This window comes from Aquarana catesbeiana, linkage group LG03 (assembly GCF_042186555.1).
Source record: "Aquarana catesbeiana isolate 2022-GZ linkage group LG03, ASM4218655v1, whole genome shotgun sequence".
NCBI classification, from domain to species: Eukaryota; Metazoa; Chordata; class Amphibia; order Anura; family Ranidae; genus Aquarana; species Aquarana catesbeiana.
The window spans coordinates 474690242-474696241 of NC_133326.1; the positions used below are offsets into that span (position 1 = coordinate 474690242).

A 6000-nucleotide genomic window follows, 5' to 3' on the forward strand; every position below is an offset into this window, starting at 1 on the left:
CAGATCCTGATGGGCTGTGACAGGTTCGGATGGGCTGTGACAGGTTCGGATGGGCTGTGGCAGGTTCTCTTTATTGATGAGGGGGGGGTTCGTGTTGTGCAGACAGTAGATGTAAAAAAAAGATGTTTTACTCACTGATCAGATCGCTCCTTCTCTCTCCTCACACGATCGGTGTGTGAGGAGAGAGAAGGAGAGATCCCTGGAAACCGCCACAGTGTTTATACTTGTGACCGGCTGTGATTGGACACAGCCGATCACGTGGGTAAACAGCCATTTCATTGGCTGTTTACCCTGATCAGAGATGCGCTGTGTCCGAAGGACACTCGCCTTCTCCGATTGGCGCGCTGCGCTCCCCCGGCGGCGCGCTTTGCAATCGAGCCCGATTTGTTTTGACATGTGACCGACTCTTATTGGACACATCCGATCACATGGTAAACAGCCAATTTCATTGGCTGTTTACCCTGATCAGGGATGCGCTGTGTCCGAGGGGCAAGAGTCACCCCCGATCGCCGTGGTGCGCGCCCCCGGGGGCGCGCAATAGCGGATAATCCTGATCACTTCATATGATGTCCGATCAGGATTATCAAACCACTTTGCCGCCGTCATTTTGTAATAGGGCGGGCGGCAAGTGGTTAATGATGATCGGTGACCAGAACTGGACGGCATACTCCAGATGTGGCCGAGTTTTGTAAAGTGGTAGAATTATAGTCTGATCTCTTGAGTAATGCCCAGCAGAATATGATCAGTCTAGAGGAGTTTGCATGCAGACTGCTCGTATTAATGCCAATATGTGATACAAAGCCTCAATGACAAAGAATTCAATAAATGAAGGGTGCAAGCTGGGAAGGAAAGGGCGAGATGATTCTCAATGTCCTTCAGCCAGGAAATAAGGTAGGCTCTGTGTGACTTGCTGTAGCTTCTAATGTACACTGTGAGAAGTTCACAGTGTTTGGTGAAATCAGAGTAAGCAAATTCTGTACAAGAGAGGATCCTGTACAACTCTGCAATACGGAAGGTAAGACTGGAGTTCAGCTTTAAATGGACCTGTTACATTGTCCGTTCAGGACAAGGTAGAGGTTTACTTTTCTTTGAGGTAAGAGACTTTACCATATTCCATCCAAGTCTGTATTGTAAATGTGTATGTATGAGAAAGACTAATAGAATTGTTCTTGATTTAACCTTTATTCCAATGTTTGGCTAATATATTGTAGTATAACATCCGGGATATATTTTCTCCTGACCTTTATGTTTATAATGGTGTTCTCAATTCCCAATCACAAATTGTTGTTTCTCTCACTTTGTCGCCCCAGGCAAGTGGCATATTAGGAGAAAGACTGATGGGGCTGACCTCTCCTCTGGTGGATTCAATTAAGAACATGGCAAAGCAGGACCTGAGATATCGGAGAGCAGAAAAGGCTACTGTAGCAAATATGACAAGAATATATGACATTTTTTGTACAAAGAAAGACACAGAATGGAACATAACAAGCTTGTCACTGACTCGGAAATCTAATTCTGGCGAATATAACACCATACATACAGCTACAGTTCAGAGATAATACAACTGACTACTTTCTCGTATACTCTTTCTTCTGTTAGGGGCCTGTGTATACTAAGTGTCCTGACAAGACTGAGAACAAGACAACATATCTTGTTGAGCCCAACAACCAATCACTTTCCAGTTATCATTTCAGCAGTGCAAAGTTGAAATGAAACAAGGATTCTAAGAGGTTGTCACGGGCAAAAAGAAATGTACTTGTTTGCACACATTTAATACATAAGCTACTTGTTTTCATGAAATTGTTTTAATTATATTTACTTTTTTTTTTTTTTTTAATGCATCAAGGGGTAGAATAAAGCCTGGCTGCACAATGCAGGCAGCAATAGCATTTTTGAAAAAATGTAGGAAAAATGATTGATATGTAAGTATTAATATATACCTGTAGGCATTTCTGCGAGGCTGATATGAAAGCAGTTAGTATGTTGCATTACAAGTAGTTTTTTTTTTTCAAATGGATAAAATTACAGAGGTGTTTAAGGTAAAAAAAAAAAAGTAGCGCATTTAGTGCTACTTTAACTTTAAAGTGTTACTAAACCCACAACAGTAAAATCAGTCTGTATATGCAGTAAAGCATGCTTGTTATACTCACTGTGGAACCTAAGGTGTTAATCCTCTGTATTGTGTAAAAAGGCTGTTTGATTCTGTCTTCTCTGATCCTCTCCTTTTTATACAGCCCCCAATCCATCTGCTGATAAAACAGAGCCTTAGGGGCACTCTGCACATGCTCAGTTTGGTGTATATTGCTAGAGAATTTTTTTTCTTTCTTTTGGGGGGGGGGGGGGGGTGTATGTGATTGGCACAGGGCCAATGAGCACTGTCTAGATAGAGGGTTAGGGGTCATGCAGCCTCATAGTACAGTCAGAGGAGAATGAAAACTCCTCCTATAAGCTTTAACCAGTGCTCGGCTGGACACTGATAGAAGTCGCAAGACTGCTATATACTGCTGATGAGAAAAGGTATTTAGCGGTTAGCATGGGAAAAACACATATATGGAGAGGTAGTGGTGTTGCACACCCCGAGTAGTATAATATGGGAAAGTTCCCCCAGAGGGGTTTTTTAGCAGCAAGGTAAATGAATAGTAAATGGATTTAGAAAAATGCGTTCTTCATTAAAAAATTAGCATACAATGTTTCCATAATAGTTAAAATATGAGTTCTGATGGAGGCATGCCCGTTCCAAGTACAGAAAATGCAAACACAGAATTATACACAGCATTACATGACAAAATGTCTAATGTATAGCAAAGACTGACGCGTTTCGACCCATACGATCGGGGTCTTCTTCAGAGGATAGGTTTGCTGCAAAGAAATTGCATTTAGCATATCCAAATTGAAATATGCATAAACAATTGTATACACAGTGTAGCCATCTCACATAGTTACCAATGCATATGGAAGGGACCTCCCAACAGAATTTCCTTAAAAGCTGTCAGCTAATTTGTTCTAACATGGGCAAACCTCTTATATATACCATGAGGTAACGCTCTTGAAATTTGCCGCAGGTGCTGACCCCACCCGGCCTGGTGCGCCTTGAGGGGGTGTCCAAACGTGTGACTTCTTGTAAGCCGCATTTAGCGAAGTGTCATCTTCCCCTAGGGTACTGCCTGACCTTGAATCACGCGGGATTATCTGACAGCTTTTGAGGAAATTCTGGTTGGGAGGTCCCTTCCATATGGATTGGTAACTATGTGAGATGGCTACACTGTGTATACAATTGTTTATGCATTTTTCAATTTGATATGCTAAATGCAATTTCTTTGCAGCAAACCTATCCTCTGAAGAGGTATGGTCGTATGGGTCAAAATGTGTCAGGCTTTGTTATACATTAGACATTCTGTCATGTAATGTTGTGTATAATTCTGTGTTTGCATTTTCTGTACTTGGAACGGGCATGCATCTACCAGAGCTCATATTTTAACTATTATGGAAACATTGTATACTAATTTTTTAATAAAGAACGCATTTTTCTAAACCCATTTACTATTCATTTACCTTGCTGCTAATAAAACCCCTCTCTGGGAACTTTCCCATATTAGGTATTTAGCCTTTTATATTTACTAAAATAATTGAATTTCCATGTTCTGTGTACTGTGGGAGACCAGATATAGTGAATGCAGGGTCCTGGGTTTAGTAACACTTTAAAGAGGGAGTCCCGCGAAAAAAAGAATTTTAAAAGTCAGCAGCTACAAATACTGCAGCTGCTGACTTTTAAAATAAGGACACTCACCTGTCCCAGGGTCCAGCGATGTCGGCACCCGAGACCGAATCGTCCCTCGGTCCTCGGGTGCTGCCGCCGCCATTCTCTGTAAGGGAATCAGGAAGTGAAGCGCTACAGCTTCACTTCCCGGTTCCCTACTGCGCATGCGCGAGTCGTGCTGCGCTTCCTAACTGCATGCAACCCATGTATAGTATGTTACATGCATGTATGTATGAGAAAGGGACAGCACAGGCAGAGGGGGGAGCAGGAGAGCTGCAATCTTTTCTAAGGGGTTAAGAAAGGTGCCAGCAGGAGCGCACACACAAAGGTGTCTTCATATAGCCCTGTATGGGAATGGAGACACTTCCAAACAGCAGGCAGGGAAGGGGGCAGTTTCGGAGAAACAACTAAAGGAAAGAACAAGAAAAGCAGAGTGCCAAATATGGTAAGTGCTGAGGTTGGCAGCATTATAATGCATCTTTTTCCATTTGCTTTGTTTTTATTAGTGTCCAGGAATACTTTAACTTTGCCAAAAAGAGGGCCGCCATTGCAGACTTCTGAAAATGTTGGTTGCCTAGCTGTCATGTTGATTCTTTAGGTTCGCTTTTTTTAGCCACTGACCCAGAAGTATGGAGATTAGGATGTCTGACTTTTATATTCTATAGTGACAAGATTGAAGTCATAGACAACCAGCTTCTAGCATTTTCAGGAGGCCAGTGATATCCTCCTTGTTTTCCTTCATCGCAGGTTTACTTTAAGAAGAAGGTTGAGAGTCCACTGGGGGTGTCGTGGTGTTTTGTGCCTTGCTATGTATGGTTATGTTCTTGTCTACAATTTGTTTTCTGGATACAGTGTCTGTATTACGTCCAGCCTTGTTGGTATACTTTTTATTTTCTCTTCTGTGGAAGAGATTTGAAAGCTGCTATTTTTATTCTTTTCCTTTTGGGGATCTGGCTTAAAGCAGTATTAAAACCAAAAATGTAATATATTACAGCTTACCAATCCTTAGATGTGGTGTGTGCATTTGTTTTCTTTTTTTTAGGGTTTTTTCCCCTCTGTTTTCACCTGGTTGTCTGGCCAGTTATGCTTATTCTGTATTAGTGTGCCCCCACTCTGGATGAAGGAGCACAGGGGTACCTTTGGACAGAATAACTGCTGATCTGGGGAAGGGGATTGTTAGATGTACTAGCAGATTTAGATACACTAACCAAATTGAAGCCAAACTCCAGCTCACACTGCAGTTACAGCAACAGTTTTTTTCCTTTGGGATAAAAGTTGTACATAAATAAATAAAAGCTGATCATTGTAAACACCCCTGTCAGTGGTAAATGACACATTTGCAGGAGAGCTTGTTCTGTTAAAAAAACACAGACTTACTTGGCGGGATCACCAGGTGAAAATAAAAGGAAGAAAGCCTTAAAAGAAAACAAATGTAGCTGCCACCGAATTTCTAAGCTGCAATATAATGTTTGCTTTTTGGTTGAAACCACTTTAAGAGCCTCTTCATCCTTTTTTAGTAACAAGTGTTATACCCAAAGAGTATGTGTGTTTGCCAAATATTCTGAAAATTCACTAGAATGCATATATACAGTGGACCTAAAAGCACATATAGCATATTTTAATGCAAAGCTGTGCTGTACCCTGACAAAAATAGTGCAGGTGTGCTTTTCATTTGTTGAAGCTAATTGATAAATGAATTGGCTGTGTTAAAGCAAGGCATGAAACGCTAACATTAAGCTGTAAAGAGACCATAAATTAACTGCAATCAGGACATGAAATGCTAGCGATGCTTGTGATTATCTTATGGAGCCTGAAGCACCTAAGACATTTCTGCATCCAGCAGCTGTGCACTTCAATGGTCTTTTGCTGGATCAGATTATGCTGGGTCAATTCACAAAGTGCAAATGTTATTTTAACTGCCAGGTTTATTTTATTGCATGATAGTTTTCTTATTCTTAGAAACTAGGTTTTTAACCAGTGCAAGCCCATATGTCACATTGATTGTTTTCTTAATCTTATGAACCAAAAATGTAACTTCACTTTAAAGTGTCACTAAACCCACACCATAAACAAACTATCAATAAATGGTGTATTGCATACTGTCCATACTCAGTCATTATGAGATTCATAGCTCCCAACCAGGGACGTAACTACCACCACTACTACCACTATGGGGCCCGCAGCCAAGTGGGGCCCAGTGAGGATGAGAGCACCGCCGGCACAGTCTCCCAGCCAGGGGAAGA

At 41.5% G+C, this 6000-nt stretch overlaps 1 protein-coding gene across 2 annotated transcripts in view; it reads left to right on the forward strand.

Moving 5' to 3' along the window:
* The window catches only part of RELL2 (RELT like 2), a 141311-nt gene extending 139308 nt beyond the window's left edge, over positions 1 to 2003 (forward strand). For both annotated transcript variants that reach the window (XM_073621018.1, XM_073621019.1), the window contains exon 8: positions 1311 to 2003. The gene's annotated coding sequence lies outside the window, so the exon portion shown is untranslated. The remainder of the gene's footprint in view (positions 1 to 1310) is intronic.
* Positions 2004 to 6000: the final 3997 nt, after the last annotated feature.